Consider the following 21404-nt stretch of genomic DNA (forward strand, 5'->3'; position numbering starts at 1 on the left):
CATCATCACCACTCACACTATCTGTCACAGTAGGTTTTTCTTTATCTTTTTCAACGAGGTCAGCCTGTGGTATGGTTAATGTTAATGTGTTGGATTCCCTGTCACTTTGTTTAGACAGTGTTAAAAATCTCTGTAAAACAGCAGTGTACATCTTAGCCTTTTCATATGACCCCAGATCAGGGCGGTTCAAAATATTTCTTATAGTCATGTCCAAGTCATTCTCCACAACCTGCTGAATAGTCTCACGTGGGGTACCAGTCTTGATCTTATCCAACTGACTTTGTGGTACTAGAAACATCTTTTCAGCATACTCCATCTTTACTTATTTAGAAGTAATTAAACTGGTAATGAAAGGCACTGCAGCGCTTAGAAGAAGAGGTATGAAAAATCCCCCGTTCTGATTGATTAACTTTCTTTTTCTTCTAAATCCAACCTGTTTGTCCGCGACAATTTTGATTTCACTTTTTCTTCTCTTCAGCTTCTGATATTGCTGCGATGTAAGTGGTACATTACCATGAAGTACGTTTAGAGCCACTTCACACAATGTTAAAATGAACTCGTCTGTGGCATCCGCTAAAATAACGCGTCTTTGTTTAGGTGTAGCTTTTAATAACAACTTTAAAAGAGCCAGGTTTCTTACAAGTCTTGCAGACATCTCTAATTACGTCAGTGTGTTCTTTTCTGAATGTAGACTTTACCTTGTCTTTACCTGTAAGGTGACAAGCTTTCAATCAGGCCGATACGCATTGCAGCTACGTTTTACACTGATGGCATTTGCTCTGGTTGACGCCAAAACCTGAAAACTGTTTCTGCTCGGTCTCGAACCGAGGACCTATCGCGTGTTAGGCGAACGTGATAACCAATACACTACAGAAACTCTGAATTTCGCATAAATTTGCCAGTAACAAATTTTAAGGTGTTTCAGGGCAAGATTTTTCAGTTAAGGAATCTCAAACAATCATCTTAGTCTGGGACTAGTCTTAAGCCTTGTCTACGAAACCGTGCATTGAATGCTTAAAGGTTTGGTTACCTTGTCATTATATTGCTCTCTATGGCTTAAAGTAAACTATGTTTCTGCTCGGTTTCGAACCGAGGACCTTTTGCGTGTGAAGCAAACGTGATAACCACTACACTACAGAAACGTGGACAATTCCTGCGTACGTCGTCAAACTGGCGCTGGTTTAAAACAGACCACCCAAGCATTGTCTGACTTTGGCAAGAAACTTGCCAGTCACAAATTTGAAGGTGCAATGCGTCAGGGGAATGCGACAGTCACTAAAAGAACATAGTACGTGACATAATAGAGGCTGAATTTCGACAGTCTACAAAACCGTGCATTGAATGCTTAAAGGTTTGGTTACCTTGTCATTATATTCCACTCTATGGCTTAAAACAGACTATGTTTCTGCTCGGTTTCGAAACGAGGACCTTTCGCGTGTTAGGCGAACGTGATAACCACTACACTACAGAAACTCTGAAATTGGCATAAATTTGCCAGTCACAAATTTTAAGGTGTTTCAGGGCAAGATTTTTCAGTTAAGGAATCTCAAACAATCATCTTAGTCTGGGACTAGTCTTAAGCCTTGTCTACGAAACCGTGCATTGAATGCTTAAAGGTTTGGTTACCTTGTCATTATATTCCACTCTATGGCTTAAAGCAGACTATGTTTCTGCTCGGGTTTCGAAGCGAGGACCTTTAGCATGTAAAGCAAACGTGATAACCACTACACTACAGAAACGTGGACAATTCCTGCGTACGTCGTCAACCTGGCGCTGGTTTAAAACAGACCACGCAACTATTGTCTGACTTTGGCAAGAAACTTGCCAGTCACAAATTTGAAGGTATTCCAGGTCAAGTTTATTCAGGTAAGACATCTCGAACATTCATCTTAGTCTGGGACTAGTCTTAAGCCTTGTCTACAAAACTGGGCATTGAATGCTTAAAGTTTTGTTTAGCTTGTAATTACGTTTAACCATATGACTTAAAGAAGGCGATTATTCTGCTCGGTTTCGACTAGGGACCTTTCACGTCAGGAGAATGCGACAGTAACTAAAAGAACATAGCTTGTAACATAATAGAGGCTGAATTTCGACTGTCTATAAAAACCGTTCATTGAATGCTTAAAGGTTTGGTTACCTTGTCATTATATTCCACTCTATGGCTTAAAACAGACTATGTTTCTGCTCGGTTTCGAACCGAGGACCTTTCGCGTGTTAGGCGAACGTGATAACCACTACACTACAGAAACTCTGAACTTGGCATAAATTTGCCAGTCACAAATTTTAAGATGTTTCAGGGCACGATTTTTCAGTTAAGAAATCTCAAACACTCATCTTAATCTGGGACTAGTCTTAAGCCTTGTCTACGAAACCGTGCATTGACTGCTTAAAGGTTTGGTTACCTTGTCATTATATTCCACTCTATGGCTTAATGCAGACTATGTTTCTGCTCGGTTTCGACTAGGGACCTTTCACGTCAGGAGAATGCGACAGTCACTAAAAGAACATAGTACGTGACATAATAGAGGCTGAATTTCGACAGTCTACAAAACCGTGCATTGAATGCTTAAAGGTTTGGTTACCTTGTCATTATATTCCTCTCTATGGCTTAAAACAGACTATGATTCTGCTCGGTTTCGACTAGGGACCTTTCACGTCAGGAGAATGCGACAGTCACTAAAAGAACATAGTACGTGACATAACAGAGGCTGAATTTCGACAGTCTACAAAACCGTGCATTGAATGCTTAAAGGTTTGGTTACCTTGTCATTATATTCCACTCTATGGCTTAAAGCAGACTATGTTTCTGCTCGGTTTCGACTAGGAACCTTTCACGTCAGGAGAATGCGACAGTCACTAAAAGAACATAGTACGTGACATAATAGAGGCTGAATTTCGACAGTCTACAAAACCGTGCATTGAATGCTTAAAGGTTTGGTTACCTTGTCATTATATTCCACTCTATGGCTTAAAACAGACTATGATTCTGCTCGGTTTCGACTAGGGACCTTTCACGTCAGGAGAATGCGACAGTCACTAAAAGAACATAGTATGTGACATAATAGAGGCTGAATTTCGACAGTCTACAAAACCGTGCATTGAATGCTTAAAGGTTTGGTTACCTTGTCATTATATTCCACTCTATGGCTTAAAACAGACTATGTTTCTGCTCGGTTTCGAAACGAGGACCTTTCGCGTGTTAGGCGAACGTGAAAACAACTACACTACAGAAACTCTGTATTTTTGCATAAATTTGCCAGTCACAAATTTCATCTTAGTCTGGGACTAGTCTTAAGCCTTGTCTACGAAACCGTGCATTGAATGCTTAAAGGTTTGGTTACCTTGTCATTATATTCCACTCTATGGCTTAAAGCAGACTATGTTTCTGCTCGGGTTTCGAAGCGAGGACCTTTTGCGTGTAAAGCAAACGTGATAACCACTACACTACAGAAACGTGGACAATTCCTGCGTACGTCGTCAACCTGGCGCTGGTTTAAAACAGACCACGCAACTATTGTCTGACTTTGGCAAGAAACTTGCCAGTCACAAATTTGAAGGTATTCCAGGTCAAGTTTATTCAGGTAAGACATCTCGAACATTCATCTTAGTCTGGGATTAGTCTTAAGCCTTGTCTACAAAACTGGGCATTGAATGCTTAAAGTTTTGTTTAGCTTGTAATTACGTTTAACCATATGGCTTAAAGAAGGCGATTATTCTGCTCGGTTTCGACTAGGGACCTTTCACGTCAGGAGAATGCGACAGTCAATAACATAGTACGTGACATAATAGAGGCTGAATTTGACAATCCCAAAAAGCTTTCAATCAGGCCGATACGCAGTGCAGCTACGTTTTACACCGATGGCATTTGCTCTGGTTGACGCCAAAACCTGAAAACTGTTTCTGCTCGGTCTCGAACCGAGGACCCTTCGCGTGTTAGGCGAACGTGATAACCAATACGCTACAGAAACTCTGAATTTCGCATAAATTTGCCAGTCACAAATTTTAAGGTGTTTCAGGGCAAGATTTTTCAGTTAAGAAATCTCAAACACTCATCTTAGTCTGGGACTAGTCTTAAGCCTTGTCTACGAAACCGTGCATTGAATGCTTAAAGGTTTGGTTACCTTGTCATTATATTCCACTCTATGGCACAAAGCAGACTATGTTTCTGCTCGGTTTCGAACCGAGGACCTATCGCGTGTTAGGCGAACGTGATAACCACTACACTACAGAAACTCTGAATTTCGCATAAATTTGCCAGTAACAAATTTTAAGGTGTTTCAGGGCAAGATTTTTCAGTTAAGGAATCTCAAACAATCATCTTAGTCTGGGACTAGTCTTAAGCCTTGTCTACGAAACCGTGCATTGAATGCTTAAAGGTTTTGTTACCTTGTCATTATATTCCACTCTATGGCTTAAAGCAGACTATGTTTCTGCTCGGTTTCGACTAGGGACCTTTCACGTCAGGAGAATGCGACAGTCACTAAAAGAACATAGCTTGTAACATAATAGAGGCTGAATTTCGACTGTCTATAAAAACCGTTCATTGAATGCTTAAAGGTTTGGTTACCTTGTCATTATATTCCACTCTATGGCTTAAAACAGACTATGTTTCTGCTCGGTTTCGAACCGAGTACCTTTCGCGTGTTAGGCGAACGTGATAACCACTACACTACAGAAACTCTGAATTTGGCATAAATTTGCCAGTCACAAATTTTAAGGTGTTTCAGGGCAAGATTTTTCAGTTAAGAAATCTCAAACACTCATCTTAGTCTGGGACTAGTCTTAAGCCTTGTCTACGAAACCGTGCATTGAATGCTTAAAGGTTTGGTTACCTTGTCATTATATTCCACTCTATGGCTTAAAGCAGACTATGTTTCTGCTCGGTTTCGAACCGAGGACCTTTTGCGTGTGAAGCAAACGTGATAACCACTACACTACAGAAACGTGGACAATTCCTGCGTACGTCGTCAAACTGGCGCTGGTTTAAAACAGACCACCCAAGCATTGTCTGACTTTGGCAAGAAACTTGCCAGTCACAAATTTGAAGGTGCAATGCGTCAGGGGAATGCGACAGTCACTAAAAGAACATAGTACGTGACATAATAGAGGCTGAATTTGACAATCCCAAAAAGCTTTCAATCAGGCCGATACGCATTGCAGCTACGTTTTACACTGATGGCATTTGCTCTGGTTGACGCCAAAACCTGAAAACTGTTTCTGCTCGGTCTCGAACCGAGGACCTATCGCGTGTTATGCGAACGTCATAACCAATACACTACAGAAACTCTGAATTTCGCATAAATTTGCCAGTAACAAATTTTAAGGTGTTTCAGGGCAAGATTTTTCAGTTAAGGAATCTCAAACAATCATCTTAGTCTGGGACTAGTCTTAAGCCTTGTCTACGAAACCGTGCATTGAATGCTTAAAGGTTTGGTTACCTTGTCATTATATTGCTCTCTATGGCTTAAAGCACACTATGTTTCTGCTCGGTTTCGAACCGAGGACCTTTTGCGTGTGAAGCAAACGTGATAACCACTACACTACAGAAACGTGGACAATTCCTGCGTACGTCGTCAAACTGGCGCTGGTTTAAAACAGACCACCCAAGCATTGTCTGACTTTGGCAAGAAACTTGCCAGTCACAAATTTGAAGGTGCAATGCGTCAGGGGAATGCGACAGTCACTAAAAGAACATAGTACGTGACATAATAGAGGCTGAATTTCGACAGTCTACGAAACCGTGCATTGAATGCTTAAAGGTTTGGTTACCTTGTCATTATATTCCACTCTATGGCTTAAAACAGACTATGTTTCTGCTCGGTTTCGAAACGAGGACCTTTCGCGTGTTAGGCGAACGTGATAACCACTACACTACAGAAACTCTGAAATTGGCATAAATTTGCCAGTCACAAATTTTAAGGTGTTTCAGGGCAAGATTTTTCAGTTAAGGAATCTCAAACAATCATCTTAGTCTGGGACTAGTCTTAAGCCTTGTCTACGAAACCGTGCATTGAATGCTTAAAGGTTTGGTTACCTTGTCATTATATTCCACTCTATGGCTTAAAGCAGACTATGTTTCTGCTCGGGTTTCGAAGCGAGGACCTTTTGCGTGTAAAGCAAACGTGATAACCACTACACTACAGAAACGTGGACAATTCCTGCGTACGTCGTCAACCTGGCGCTGGTTTAAAACAGACCACGCAACTATTGTCTGACTTTGGCAAGAAACTTGCCAGTCACAAATTTGAAGGTATTCCAGGTCAAGTTTATTCAGGTAAGACATCTCGAACATTCATCTTAGTCTGGGACTAGTCTTAAGCCTTGTCTACAAAACTGGGCATTGAATGCTTAAAGTTTTGATTAGCTTGTAATTACGTTTAACCATATGACTTAAAGAAGGCGATTATTCTGCTCGGTTTCGACTAGGGACCTTTCACGTCAGGAGAATGCGACAGTCACTAAAAGAACATAGCTTGTAACATAATAGAGGCTGAATTTCGACTGTCTATAAAAACCGTTCATTGAATGCTTAAAGGTTTGGTTACCTTGTCATTATATTCCACTCTATGGCTTAAAACAGACTATGTTTCTGCTCGGTTTCGAACCGAGGACCTTTCGCGTGTTAGGCGAACGTGATAACCACTACTCTACAGAAACTCTGAACTTGGCATAAGTTTGCCAGTCACAAATTTTAAGGTGTTTCAGGGCAAGATTTTTCAGTTAAGAAATCTCAAACACTCATCTTAATCTGGGACTAGTCTTAAGCCTTGTCTACGAAACCGTGCATTGAATGCTTAAAGGTTTGGTTACCTTGTCATTATATTCCACTCTATGGCTTAATGCAGACTATGTTTCTGCTCGGTTTCGACTAGGGACCTTTCACGTCAGGAGAATGCGACAGTCACTAAAAGAACATAGTACGTGACATAATAGAGGCTGAATTTCGACAGTCTACAAAACCGTGCATTGAATGCTTAAAGGTTTGGTTACCTTGTCATTATATTCCACTCTATGGCTTAAAACAGACTATGATTCTGCTCGGTTTCGACTAGGGACCTTTCACGTCAGGAGAATGCGACAGTCACTAAAAGAACATAGTACGTGACATAATAGAGGCTGAATTTCGACAGTCTACAAAACTGTGCATTGAATGCTTAAAGGTTTGGTTACCTTGTCATTATATTCCACTCTATGGCTTAAAACAGACTATGTTTCTGCTCGGTTTCGAAACGAGGACCTTTCGCGTGTTAGGCGAACGTGATAACCACTACACTACAGAAACTCTGTATTTTTGCATAAATTTGCCAGTCACAAATTTTAAGGTGTTTCAGGGCAAGATTTTTCAGTTAAGGAATCTCAAACAATCATCTTAGTCTGGGACTGGTCTTAAGCCTTGTCTACGAAACCGTGCATTGAATGCTTAAAGGTTTGGTTACCTTGTCATTATATTCCACTCTATGGCTTAAAGCAGACTATGTTTCTGCTCGGTTTCGACTAGGGACCTTTCACGTCAGGAGAATGCGACAGTCACTAAAAGATCATAGTACGTGACATAATAGAGGCTGAATTTCGACAGTCTACAAAACCGTGCATTGAATGCTTAAAGGTTTGGTTGCCTTGTCATTATATTCCACTCTATGGCTTAAAACAGACTATGATTCTGCTCGGTTTCGACTAGGGACCTTTCACGTCAGGAGAATGCGACAGTCACTAAAAGAACATAGTATGTGACATAATAGAGGCTGAATTTCGACAGTCTACAAAACCGTGCATTGAATGCTTAAAGGTTTGGTTACCTTCTCATTATATTCCACTCTATGGCTTAAAGCAGACTATGTTTCTGCTCGGTTTCGACTAGGGACCTTTCACGTCAGGAGAATGCGACAGTCACTAAAAGAACATAGCTTGTAACATAATAGAGGCTGCATTTCGACAGTCTATAAAAACCGTGCATTGAATGCTTAAAGGTTTGGTTACCTTGTCATTATATTCCACTCTATGGCTTAAAACAGACTATGTTTCTGCTCGGTTTCGAAACGAGGACCTTTCGCGTGTTAGGGGAACGTGATAACAACTACACTACAGAAACTCTGTATTTTTGCATAAATTTGCCAGTCACAAATTTCATCTTAGACTGGGACTAGTCTTAAGCCTTGTCTACGAAACCGTGCATTGAATGCTTAAAGGTTTGGTTACCTTGTCATTATATTCCACTCTATGGCTTAAAGCAGACTATGTTTCTGCTCGGGTTTCGAAGAGAGGACCTTTTGCGTGTAAAGCAAACGTGATAACCACTACACTACAGAAACGTGGACAATTCCTGCGTACGTCGTCAACCAGGCGCTGGTTTAAAACAGACCACGCAAGTATTGTCTGACTTTGGCAAGAAACTTGCCAGTCACAAATTTGAAGGTATTCCAGGTCAAGTTTATTCAGGTAAGACATCTCGAACAATCATCTTAGTCTGGGATTAGTCTTAAGCCTTGTCTACAAAACTGGGCATTGAATGCTTAAAGTTTTGTTTAGCTTGTAATTACGTTTAACCATATGGCTTAAAGAAGGCGATTATTCTGCTCGGTTTCGACTAGGGACCTTTCACGTCAGGAGAATGCGACAGTCACTAAAAGAACATAGCTTGTAACATAATAGAGGCTGAATTTCGACTGTCTATAAAAACCGTTCATTGAATGCTTAAAGGTTTGGTTACCTTGTCATTATATTCCACTCTATGGCTTAAAACAGACTATGTTTCTGCTCGGTTTCGAACCGAGGACCTTTCGCGTGTTAGGCGAACGTGATAACCACTACACTACAGAAACTCTGAACTTGGCATAAATTTGCCAGTCACAAATTTTAAGGTGTTTCAGGGCAAGATTTTTCAGTTAAGAAATCTCAAACACTCATCTTAGTCTGGGACTAGTTTTAAGCCTTGTCTACGAAACCGTGCATTGAATGCTTAAAGGTTTGGTTACCTTGTCATTATATTCCACTCTATGGCTTAAAACAGACTATGATTCTGCTCGGTTTCGACTAGGGACCTTTCACGTCAGGAGAATGCGACAGTCACTAAAAGAACATAGTACGTGACATAATAGAGGCTGAATTTCGACAGTCTACAAAACCGTGCATTGAATGCTTAAAGGTTTGGTTACCTTGTCATTATATTCCACTCTATGGCTTAAAACAGACTATGTTTCTGCTCGGTTTCGAAACGAGGACATTTCGCGTGTTAGGCGAACGTGATACCCACTACACTACAGAAACTCTGTATTTTTGCATAAATTTGCCAGTCACAAATTTTAAGGTGTTTCAGGGCAAGATTTTTCAGTTAAGGAATCTCAAACAATCATCTTAGTCTGGGACTAGTCTTAAGCCTTGTCTACGAAACCGTGCATTGAATGCTTAAAGGTTTGGTTACCTTGTCATTATATTCCACTCTATGGCTTAAAGCAGACTATGTTTCTGCTCGGTTTCGACTAGGGACCTTTCACGTCAGGAGAATGCGACAGTCACTAAAAGAACATAGTACGTGACATAATAGAGGCTGAATTTCGACAGTCTACAAAACCGTGCATTGAATGCTTAAAGGTTTGGTTACCTTGTCATTATATTCCACTCTATGGCTTAAAACAGACTATGATTCTGCTCGGTTTCGACTAGGGACCTTTCACGTCAGGAGAATGCGACAGTCACTAAAAGAACATAGTACGTGACATAATAGAGGCTGAATTTCGACAGTCTACAAAACCGTGCATTGAATGCTTAAAGGTTTGGTTACCTTGTCATTATATTCCACTCTATGGCTTAAAACAGACTATGTTTCTGCTCGGTTTCGAAACGAGGACCTTTCGCGTGTTAGGCGAACGTGATAACAACTACACTACAGAAACTCTGTATTTTTGCATAAATTTGCCAGTCACAAATTTCATCTTAGTCTGGGACTAGTCTTAAGCCTTGTCTACGAAACCGTGCATTGAATGCTTAAAGGTTTGGTTACCTTATCATTATATTCCACTCTATGGCTTAAAGCAGACTATGTTTCTGCTCGGGTTTCGAAGCGAGGACCTTTTGCGTGTAAAGCAAACGTGATAACCACTACACTACAGAAACGTGGACAATTCCTGCGTACGTCGTCAACCAGGCGCTGGTTTAAAACAGACCACGCAAGTATTGTCTGATTTTGTCAAGAAACTTGCCAGTCACAAATTTGAAGGTATTCCAGGTCAAGTTTATTCAGGTAAGACATCTCGAACAATCATCTTAGTCTGGGATTAGTCTTAAGCCTTGTCTACAAAACTGGGCATTGAATGCTTAAAGTTTTATTTAGCTTGTAATTACGTTTAACCATATGGCTTAAAGAAGGCGATTATTCTGCTCGGTTTCGACTAGGGACCTTTCACGTCAGGAGAATGCGACAGTCACTAAAAGAACATAGCTTGTAAAATAATAGAGGCTGAATTTCGACTGTCTATAAAAACCGTTCATTGAATGCTTAAAGGTTTGGTTACCTTGTCATTATATTCCACTCTATGGCTTAAAACAGACTATGTTTCTGCTCGGTTTCGAACCGAGGACCTTTCGCGTGTTAGGCGAACGTGATAACCACTACACTACAGAAACTCTGAACTTGGCATAAATTTGCCAGTCACAAATTTTAAGGTGTTTCAGGGCAAGATTTTTCAGTTAAGAAATCTCAAACACTCATCTTAGTCTGGGACTAGTTTTAAGCCTTGTCTACGAAACCGTGCATTGAATGCTTAAAGGTTTGGTTACCTTGTCATTATATTCCACTCTATGGCTTAAAACAGACTATGATTCTGCTCGGTTTCGACTAGGGACCTTTCACGTCAGGAGAATGCGACAGTCACTAAAAGAACATAGTACGTGACATAATAGAGGCTGAATTTCGACAGTCTACAAAACCGTGCATTGAATGCTTAAAGGTTTGGTTACCTTGTCATTATATTCCACTCTATGGCTTAAAACAGACTATGTTTCTGCTCGGTTTCGAAACGAGGACATTTCGCGTGTTAGGCGAACGTGATAACCACTACACTACAGAAACTCTGTATTTTTGCATAAATTTGCCAGTCACAAATTTTAAGGTGTTTCAGGGCAAGATTTTTCAGTTAAGGAATCTCAAACAATCATCTTAGTCTGGGACTAGTCTTAAGCCTTGTCTACGAAACCGTGCATTGAATGCTTAAAGGTTTGGTTACCTTGTCATTATATTCCACTCTCTGGCTTAAAGCAGACTATGTTTCTGCTCGGTTTCGACTAGGGACCTTTCACGTCAGGAGAATGCGACAGTCACTAAAAGAACATAGTACGTGACATAATAGAGGCTGAATTTCGACAGTCTACAAAACCGTGCATTGAGTGCTTAAAGGTTTGGTTACCTTGTCATTATATTCCACTCTATGGCTTAAAGCAGACTATGTTTCTGCTCGGTTTCGAACCGAGGACCTTTTGCGTGTAAAGCAAACGTGATAACCACTACACTACAGAAACGTGGACAATTCCTGCGTATGTCGTCAACCTGGCGCTGGTTTAAAACAGACCACGCAAGTATTGTCTGACTTTGGCAAGAAACTTGCCAGTCACAAATTTGAAGGTATTCCAGGTCAAGTTTATTCAGGTAAGACATCTCGAACATTCATCTTAGTCTGGGACTAGTCTTAAGCCTTGTCTACAATACTGGGCATTGAATGCTTAAAGTTTTGTTTAGCTTGTAATTACGTTTAACCATATGGCTTAAAGAAGGCGATTATTCTGCTCGGTTTCGACTAGGGACCTTTCACGTCAGGAGAATGCGACAGTCACTAAAAGAACATAGTACGTGACATAATAGAGGCTGAATTTGACAATCCCAAAAAGCTTTCAATCAGGCCGATACGCATTGCAGCTACGTTTTACACTGATGGCATTTGCTCTGGTTGACGCCAAAACCTGAAAACTGTTTCTGCTCGGTCTCTAACCGAGGACCTTTCGCGTGTTAGGCGAACGTGATAACCAATACACTACAGAAACTCTGAATTTCGCATAAATTTGCCAGTAACAAATTTTAAGGTGTTTCAGGGCAAGATTTTTCAGTTAAGGAATCTCAAACAATCATCTTAGTCTGGGACTAGTCTTAAGCCTTGTCTACGAAACCGTGCATTGAATGCTTAAAGGTTTGGTTACCTTGTCATTATATTGCTCTCTATGGCTTAAAGCACACTATGTTTCTGCTTGGTTTCGAACCGAGGACCTTTTGCGTGTGAAGCAAACGTGATAACCACTACACTACAGAAACGTGGACAATTCCTGCGTACGTCGTCAAACTGGCGCTGGTTTAAAACAGACCACCCAAGCATTGTCTGACTTTGGCAAGAAACTTGACAGTCACAAATTTGAAGGTGCAATGCGTCAGGGGAATTCGACAGTCACTAAAAGAACATAGTACATGACATAATAGAGGCTGAATTTCGACAGTCAACAAAACCGTGCATTGAATGCTTAAAGGTTTGGTTACCTTGTCATTATATTCCACTCTATGGCTTAAAACAGACTATGTTTCTGCTCGGTTTCGAACCGAGGACCTTTCGCGTGTTAGGCGAACGTGATAACCACTACACTACAGAAACGTGGACAATTCCGGCGTACGTCGTCAACCTGGCGCTGGTTTAAAACAGACCACGCAAGTATTGTCTGACTTTGGCAAGAAACTTGCCAGTCACAAATTTGAAGGTATTCCAGGTCAAGTTTATTCAGGTAAGACATCTCGAACATTCATCTTAGTATGGGACTAGTCTTAAGCCTTGTCTATGAAACCGTGCATTGAATGCTTAAAGGTTTGGTTACCTTGTCATTATATTCCACTCTATGGCTTAAAGCAGACTATGTTTCTGCTCGGTTTCGACTAGGGACCTTTCACGTCAGGAGAATGCGACAGTCACTAAAAGAACATAGTACGTGACATAATAGATGCTGAATTTCGACAGTCTACAAAACCGTGCATTGAATGCTTAAAGGTTTGGTTACCTTATCGTTATATTCCACTCTATGGCTTAAAGCAGACTATGCTTCTGCTCGGTTTCGACTAGGGACCTTTCACGTCAGGAGAATGCGACAGTCACTAAAAGAACATAGCTTGTAACATAATAGAGGCTGAATTTCGACAGTCTATAAAAACCGTGCATTGAATGCTTAAAGGTTTGGTTACCTTGTCATTATATTCCACTCTATTGCTTAAAGCAGACTATGTTTCTGCTCGGTTTCGACTAGGGACCTTTCACGTCAGGAGAATGCGACAGTCACTAAAAGAACATAGCTTGTAACATAATAGAGGCTGCATTTCGACAGTCTATAAAAACCGTGCATTGAATGCTTAAAGGTTTGGTTACCTTGTCATTATATTCCATTCTATGGCTTAAAGCAGACTATGTTTCTGCTCGGTTTCGAACCGAGGACCTTTTGCGTGTAAAGCAAACGTGATAACCACTACACTTCAGAAACTCTGAATTTCGCATAAATTTGCCAGTAACAAATTTTAAGGTGTTTGAGGGCAAGATTTTTCAGTTAAGGAATCTCAAACAATCATCTTAGTCTGGGACTAGTCTTAAGCCTTGTCTACGAAACCGTGCATTGAATGCTTAAAGGTTTGGTTACCTTGTCATTATATTCCACTCTATGGCTTAAAGCAGACTATGTTTCTGCTCGGTTTCGACTAGGGACCTTTCACGTCAGGAGAATGCGACAGTCACTAAAAGAACATAGTACGTGACATAATAGAGGCTGAATTTCGACAGTCTACAAAACCGTGCATTGAATGCTTAAAGGTTTGGTTACCTTATCGTTATATTCCACTCTATGGCTTAAAGCAGACTATGCTTCTGCTCGGTTTCGACTAGGGACCTTTCACGTCAGGAGAATGCGACAGTCACTAAAAGGACATAGCTTGTAACATAATAGAGGCTGAATTTCGACAGTCTATAAAAACCGTGCATTGAATGCATAAAGGTTTGGTTACCTTGTCATTATATTCCACTCTATGGCTTAAAGCAGACTATGTTTCTGCTCGGTTTCGACTAGGGACCTTTCACGTCAGGAGAATGCGACAGTCACTAAAAGAACATAGCTTGTAACATAATAGAGGCTGCATTTCGACAGTCTATAAAAACCGTGCATTGAATGCTTAAAGGTTTGGTTACCTTGTCATTATATTCCATTCTATGGCTTAAAACAGACTATGTTTCTGCTCGGTTTTGAACCGAGGACCTTTCGCGAGTGAGGTGAACGTGATAACCACTACACTACAGAAACGTGGACAATTCCTGCGTACGTCGTCAAACTGGCGCTGGTTTAAAACAGACCACCCAAGCATTGTCTGACTTTGGCAAGAAACTTGCCAGTCACAAATTTGAAGGTGCAATGCGTCAGGGGAATGCGACAGTCACTAAAAGAACATAGTACGTGACATAATAGAGGCTGAATTTCGACAGTCTACAAAACCGTGCATTGAATGCTTAAAGGTTTGGTTACCTTGTCATTATATTCCACTCTATGGCTTAAAACAGACTATGTTTCTACTCGGTTACGAAACGAGGACCTTTCGCGTGTTAGGCGAACGTGATAACCACTACACTACAGAAACTCTGAATTTGGCATAAATTTGCCAGTCACAAATTTTAAGGTGTTTCAGGGCAAGATTTTTCAGTTAAGGAATCTCAAACAATCATCTTAGTCTGGGACTAGTCTTAAGCCTTGTCTACGAAACCGTGCATTGAATGCTTAAAGGTTTGGTTACCTTGTCATTATATTCCACTCTATGGCTTAAAGCAGACTATGTTTCTGCTCGGTTTCGACTAGGGACCTTTCACGTCAGGAGAATGCGACAGTCACTAAAAGAACATAGTACGTGACATAATAGAGGCTGAATTTCGACAGTCTACAAAACCGTGCATTGAATGCTTAAAGGTTTGGTTACCTTATCGTTATATTCCACTCTATGGCTTAAAGCAGACTATGCTTCTGCTCGGTTTCGACTAGGGACCTTTCACGTCAGGAGAATGCGACAGTCACTAAAAGGACATAGCTTGTAACATAATAGAGGCTGAATTTCGACAGTCTATAAAAACCGTGCATTGAATGCATAAAGGTTTGGTTACCTTGTCATTATATTCCACTCTATGGCTTAAAGCAGACTATGTTTCTGCTCGGTTTCGACTAGGGACCTTTCACGTCAGGAGAATGCGACAGTCACTAAAAGAACATAGCTTGTAACATAATAGAGGCTGCATTTCGACAGTCTATAAAAACCGTGCATTGAATGCTTAAAGGTTTGGTTACCTTGTCATTATATTCCATTCTATGGCTTAAAACAGACTATGTTTCTGCTCGGTTTTGAACCGAGGACCTTTCGCGAGTGAGGTGAACGTGATAACCACTACACTACAGAAACGTGGACAATTCCTGCGTACGTCGTCAAACTGGCGCTGGTTTAAAACAGACCACCCAAGCATTGTCTGACTTTGGCAAGAAACTTGCCAGTCACAAATTTGAAGGTGCAATGCGTCAGGGGAATGCGACAGTCACTAAAAGAACATAGTACGTGACATAATAGAGGCTGAATTTGACAATCCCAAAAAGCTTTCAATCAGGCCGATACGCAGTGCAGCTACGTTTTACACCGATGTCATTTGCTCTGGTTGACGCCAAAACCTGAAAACTGTTTCTGCTCGGTCTCGAACCGAGGACCCTTCGCGTGTTAGGCGAACGTGATAACCAATACGCTACAGAAACTCTGAATTTCGCATAAATTTGCCAGTCACAAATTTTAAGGTGTTTCAGGGCAAGATTTTTCAGTTAAGAAATCTCAAACACTCATCTTAGTCTGGGACTAGTCTTAAGCCTTGTCTACGAAACCGTGCATTGAATGCTTAAAGGTTTGGTTACCTTGTCATTATATTCCACTCTATGGCATAAAGCAGACTATGTTTCTGCTCGGTTTCGAACCGAGGACCTTTTGCGTGTAAAGCAAACGTGATAACCACTACACTTCAGAAACTCTGAATTTCGCATAAATTTGCCAGTAACAAATTTTAAGGTGTTTCAGGGCAAGATTTTTCAGTTAAGGAATCTCAAACAATCATCTTAGTCTGGGACTAGTCTTAAGCCTTGTCTACGAAACCGTGCATTGAATGCTTAAAGGTTTGGTTACCTTGTCATTATATTCCACTCTATGGCTTAAAGCAGACTATGTTTCTGCTCGGTTTCGACTAGGGACCTTTCACGTCAGGAGAATGCGACAGTCACTAAAAGAACATAGTACGTGACATAATAGAGGCTGAATTTCGACAGTCTACAAAACCGTGCATTGAATGCTTAAAGGTTTGGTTACCTTGTCATTATATTCCACTCTATGGCTTAAAGCAGACTATGTTTCTGCTCGGTTTCGAACCGAGGACCTTTTGCGTGTAAAGCAAACGTGATAACCACTACACTTCAGAAACTCTGAATTTCGCATAAATTTGCCAGTAACAAATTTTAAGGTGTTTCAGGGCAAGATTTTTCAGTTAAGGAATCTCAAACAATCATCTTAGTCTGGGACTAGTCTTAAGCCTTGTCTACAAAACAGTGCATTGAATGCTTAAGGTTTGGTTACCTTGTCGTTATATTCCACTCTATGGCTTAAAGCAGACTATGTTTCTGCTCGGTTTCGAACCGAGGACCTTTTGCGTGTAAAGCAAACGTGATAACCACTACACTACAGAAACGTGGACAAGTCCTGCGTACGTCGTCAATCTGGCGCTGGTTTAAAACAGACCACGCAAGCATTGTCTGACTTTGGCAAGAAACTTGCCAGTCACAAATTTGAAGGAATTCCAGGTCAAGTTTATTCAGGTAAGACATCTCGAACATTCATCTTAGTCTGGGACTAGTCTTAAGCCTTGTTTACGAAACCGTGCATTGAATGCTTAAAGGTTTGGTTACCTTGTCATTATATTCCACTCTATGGCTTAAAGCAGACTATGTTTCTGCTCGGTTTCGAACCGAGGACCTTTTGCGTGTAAAGCAAACGTGATAACCACTACAAAACAGAAACGTGGACAATTCCTGCGTACGTCGTCAACCTGGCGCTGGTTTAAAACAGACCACGCAACTATTGTCTGACTTTGGCAAGAAACTTGCCAGTCACAAATTTGAAGGTATTCAAGGTCAAGATTTTTCAGTTAAGAAATCTCAAACACTCATCTTAGTCTGGGACTAGTCTTAAGCCTTGTCTACGAAACCGTGCATTGAATGCTTAAAGGTTTGGTTACCTTGTCATTATATTCCACTCTATGGCATAAAGTAGACTATGTTTCTGCTCGGTTTCGAAACGAGGACCTTTTGCGTGTAAAGCAAACGTGATAACCACTACACTTCAGAAACTCTGAATTTCGCATAAATTTGCCAGTAACAAATTTTAAGGTGTTTCAGGGCAAGATTTTTCAGTTAAGGAATCTCAAACAATCATCTTAGTCTGGGACTAGTCTTAAGCCTTGTCTACGAAACCGTGCATTGAATGCTTAAAGGTTTGGTTACCTTGTCATTATATTCCACTCTATGGCTTAAAGCAGACTATGTTTCTGCTCGGTTTCGACTAGGGACCTTTCACGTCAGGAGAATGCGACAGTCACTAAAAGAACATAGTACGTGACATAATAGAGGCTGAATTTCGACAGTCTACAAAACCGTGCATTGAATGCTTAAAGGTTTGGTTACCTTGTCATTATATTCCACTCTATGGCTTAAAGCAGACTATGTTTCTGCTCGGTTTCGAACCGAGGACCTTTTGCGTGTGAAGCAAACGTGATAACCACTACACTACAGAAACGTGGACAATTCCTGCGTACGTCGTCAACCTGGCGCTGGTTTAAAACAGACCACGCAAGTATTGAATGACTTTGGCAAGAAACATGCCAGTCACAAATTTGAAGGTATTCCAGGTCAAGTTTATTCAGGTAAGACATCTCGAACATTCATCTTAGTATGGGACTAGTCTTATGCCTTGTCTACGAAACCGTGCATTGAATGCTTAAAGGTTTGGTTACCTTGTCATTATATTCCACTCTATGGCTTAAAGCAGACTATGTTTCTGCTCGGTTTCGACTAGGGACCTTTCACGTCAGGAGAATGCGACAGTCACTAAAAGAACATAGCTTGTAACATAATAGAGGCTGAATTTCGACAGTCTATAAAAACCGTGCATTGAATGCTTAAGGTTTGGTTACCTTGTCGTTATATTCCACTCTATGGCTTAAAGCAGACTATGTTTCTGCTCGGTTTCGACTAGGGACCTTTCACGTCAGGAGAATGCGACAGTCACTAAAAGAACATAGCTTGTAACATAATAGAGGCTGAATTTCGGCAGTCTATAAAAACCGTGCATTGAATGCTTAAAGGTTTGGTTACCTTGTCATTATATTCCACTCTATGGCTTAAAACAGAATATGTTTCTGCTCGGTTTCGATCCGAGGAGCTTTCGCGTGTGAGGCGAACGTGATAACCACTACACTACAGAAACTCTGAATTTGGCAAGAAACTTGCCAGTCACAAATTTGAAGGTGTTCCAGGTCAAGTTTATTCAGGTGAGACATCTCGAACATTCATTTCAGTATGGGACTAGTCTTAAGCCTTGTCTACAAAACAGTGCATTGAATGCTTAAGGTTTGGTTACCTTGTCGTTATATTCCACTCTATGGCTTAAAGCAGACTATGTTTCTGCTCGGTTTCGAACCGAGGACCTTTTGCGTGTGAAGCAAACGTGATAACCACTACACTACAGAAACATGGACAATTCCTGCGTACGTCGTCAACCTGGCGCTGGTTTAAAACAGACCACGCAAGCATTGTCTGACTTTGGCAAGAAACTTGCCAGTCACAAATTTGAAGGTATTCCAGGTCAAGTTTATTCAGGTAAGACATCTCGAACATTCATCTTAGTCTGGGACTAGTCTTAAGCCTTGTCTACGAAACCGTGCATTGAATGCTTAAAGGTTTGGTTACCTTGTCATTATATTCCACTCTATGGCTTAAAGCAGACTATGTTTCTGCTCGGTTTCGACTAGGGACCTTTCACGTCAGGAGAATGCGACAGTCACTAAAAGAACATAGTACGTGACATAATAGAGGCTGAATTTCGACAGTCTACAAAACCGTGCATTGAATGCTTAAAGGTTTGGTTACCTTGTCATTATATTCCACTCTATGGCTTAAAGCAGACTATGTTTCTGCTCGGTTTCGAACCGAGGACCTTTTGCGTGTGAAGCAAACGTGATAACCACTACACTACAGAAACGTGGACAGTTCCTGCGTACGTCGTCAACCTGGCGCTGGTTTAAAACAGACCACGCAAGTATTGAATGACTTTGGCAAGAAACTTGCCAGTCACAAATTTGAAGGTATTCCAGGTCAAGTTTATTCAGGTAAGACATCTCGAACATTCATCTTAGTATGGGACTAGTCTTATGCCTTGTCTACGAAACCGTGCATTGAATGCTTAAAGGTTTGGTTACCTTGTCATTATATTCCACTCTATGGCTTAAAGCAGACTATGTTTCTGCTCGGTTTCGACTAGGGACCTTTCACGTCAGGAGAATGCGACAGTCACTAAAAGAACATAGTACGTGACATAATAGAGGCTGAATTTCGACAGTCTACAAAACCGTGCATTGAATGCTTAAAGGTTTGGTTACCTTATCGTTATATTCCACTCTATGGCTTAAAGCAGACTATGTTTCTGCTCGGTTTCGACTAGGGACCTTTCACGTCAGGAGAATGCGACAGTCACTAAAAGAACATAGCTTGTAACATAATAGAGGCTGAATTTCGGCAGTCTATAAAAACCGTGCATTGAATGCTTAAAGGTTTGGTTACCTTGTCATTATATTCCACTCTATGGCTTAAAACAGACTATGTTTCTGCTCGGTTTCGAACCGAGGACCTTTCGCGTGTGAGGCGAACGTGATAACCACTACACTAAAGAAACTCTGAATTTGGCAAGAAACTTGCCAGTCACAAATTTGAAGGTGTTCCAGGTCAAGTTTATTCAGGTGAGACATCTCGAACATTCATTTCAGTATGGGACTAGTCTTAAGCCTTGTCTACAAAACAGTGCATTGAATGCTTAAGGTTTGGTTACCTTGTCGTTATATTCCACTCTATGGCTTAAAGCAGACTATGTTTCTGCTCGGTTTCGACCCGAGGACCTTTTGCGTGTAAAGCAAACGTGATAACCACTACACTACAGAAACGTGGACAAGTCCTGCGTACGTCGTCAATCTGGCGCTGGTTTAAAACAGACCACGCAAGCATTGTCTGACTTTGGCAAGAAACTTGCCAGTCACAAATTTGAAGGTATTCCAGGTCAAGTTTATTCAGGTAAGACATCTCGAACATTCATCTTAGTCTGGGACTAGTCTTAAGCCTTGTTTACGAAACCGTGCATTGAATGCTTAAAGGTTTGGTTACCTTGTCATTATATTCCACTCTATGGCTTAAAGCAGACTATGTTTCTGCTCGGTTTCGAACCGAGGACCTTTTGCGTGTAAAGCAAACGTGATAACCACTACAAAACAGAAACGTGGACAATTCCTGCGTACGTCGTCAACCTGGCGCTGGTTTAAAACAGACCACGCAACTATTGTCTGACTATGGCAAGAAACTTGCCAGTCACAAATTTGAAGGTATTCAAGGTCAAGATTTTTCAGTTAAGAAATCTCAAACACTCATCTTAGTCTGGGACTAGTCTTAAGCCTTGTCTACGAAACCGTGCATTGAATGCTTAAAGGTTTGGTTACCTTGTCATTATATTCCACTCTATGGCATAAAGCAGACTATGTTTCTGCTCGGTTTCGAACCGAGGACCTTTTGCGTGTAAAGCAAACGTGATAACCACTACACTTCAGAAACTCTGAATTTCGCATAAATTTGCCAGTAACAAATTTTAAGGTGTTTCAGGGCAAGATTTTTCAGTTAAGGAATCTCAAACAATCATCTTAGTCTGGGACTAGTCTTAAGCCTTGTCTACGAAACCGTGCATTGAATGCTTAAAGGTTTGGTTACCTTGTCATTATATTCCACTCTATGGCTTAAAGCAGACTATGTTTCTGCTCGGTTTCGACTAGGGACCTTTCACGTCAGGAGAATGCGACAGTCACTAAAAGAACATAGTACGTGACATAATAGAGGCTGAATTTCGACAGTCTACAAAACCGTGCATAGAATGCTTAAAGGTTTGGTTACCTTGTCATTATATTCCACTCTATGGCTTAAAGCAGACTATGTTTCTGCTCGGTTTCGAACCGAGGACCTTTTGCGTGTGAAGCAAACGTGATAACCACTACACTACAGAAACGTGGACAATTCCTGCGTACGTC

General features: G+C 41.0%; 13 non-coding genes across 13 annotated transcripts; all 13 read right to left on the reverse strand.

Moving 5' to 3' along the window:
• Positions 1-1069: 1069 nt before the first annotated feature.
• Positions 1070-1142, reverse strand: trnav-cac (transfer RNA valine (anticodon CAC)). Its single transcript has one exon. It is a non-coding gene; the product is annotated as a tRNA-Val (tRNA).
• Positions 1143-2176: 1034 nt separating this feature from the next.
• On the reverse strand, positions 2177-2249 carry trnav-aac (transfer RNA valine (anticodon AAC)). The gene has a single exon. It is a non-coding gene; the product is annotated as a tRNA-Val (tRNA).
• Positions 2250-4871: 2622 nt separating this feature from the next.
• trnav-cac (transfer RNA valine (anticodon CAC)) lies at positions 4872-4944 on the reverse strand. Its single transcript has one exon. It is a non-coding gene; the product is annotated as a tRNA-Val (tRNA).
• Positions 4945-5477: 533 nt separating this feature from the next.
• trnav-cac (transfer RNA valine (anticodon CAC)) lies at positions 5478-5550 on the reverse strand. The gene has a single exon. It is a non-coding gene; the product is annotated as a tRNA-Val (tRNA).
• A 3196-nt stretch (positions 5551-8746) lies between these two features.
• On the reverse strand, positions 8747-8819 carry trnav-aac (transfer RNA valine (anticodon AAC)). The gene has a single exon. It is a non-coding gene; the product is annotated as a tRNA-Val (tRNA).
• Positions 8820-10547: 1728 nt separating this feature from the next.
• Positions 10548-10620, reverse strand: trnav-aac (transfer RNA valine (anticodon AAC)). The gene has a single exon. It is a non-coding gene; the product is annotated as a tRNA-Val (tRNA).
• Positions 10621-11438: 818 nt separating this feature from the next.
• Positions 11439-11511, reverse strand: trnav-uac (transfer RNA valine (anticodon UAC)). The gene has a single exon. It is a non-coding gene; the product is annotated as a tRNA-Val (tRNA).
• A 1042-nt stretch (positions 11512-12553) lies between these two features.
• trnav-aac (transfer RNA valine (anticodon AAC)) lies at positions 12554-12626 on the reverse strand. Its single transcript has one exon. It is a non-coding gene; the product is annotated as a tRNA-Val (tRNA).
• Positions 12627-16684: 4058 nt separating this feature from the next.
• Positions 16685-16757, reverse strand: trnav-uac (transfer RNA valine (anticodon UAC)). The gene has a single exon. It is a non-coding gene; the product is annotated as a tRNA-Val (tRNA).
• Positions 16758-17787: 1030 nt separating this feature from the next.
• trnav-cac (transfer RNA valine (anticodon CAC)) lies at positions 17788-17860 on the reverse strand. Its single transcript has one exon. It is a non-coding gene; the product is annotated as a tRNA-Val (tRNA).
• Positions 17861-18742: 882 nt separating this feature from the next.
• Positions 18743-18815, reverse strand: trnav-cac (transfer RNA valine (anticodon CAC)). Its single transcript has one exon. It is a non-coding gene; the product is annotated as a tRNA-Val (tRNA).
• Positions 18816-19251: 436 nt separating this feature from the next.
• On the reverse strand, positions 19252-19324 carry trnav-cac (transfer RNA valine (anticodon CAC)). The gene has a single exon. It is a non-coding gene; the product is annotated as a tRNA-Val (tRNA).
• Positions 19325-21309: 1985 nt separating this feature from the next.
• On the reverse strand, positions 21310-21382 carry trnav-cac (transfer RNA valine (anticodon CAC)). Its single transcript has one exon. It is a non-coding gene; the product is annotated as a tRNA-Val (tRNA).
• Positions 21383-21404: the final 22 nt, after the last annotated feature.

This window comes from Triplophysa dalaica, chromosome 5 (assembly GCF_015846415.1).
Source record: "Triplophysa dalaica isolate WHDGS20190420 chromosome 5, ASM1584641v1, whole genome shotgun sequence".
Classification (NCBI taxonomy): domain Eukaryota; kingdom Metazoa; phylum Chordata; class Actinopteri; order Cypriniformes; family Nemacheilidae; genus Triplophysa; species Triplophysa dalaica.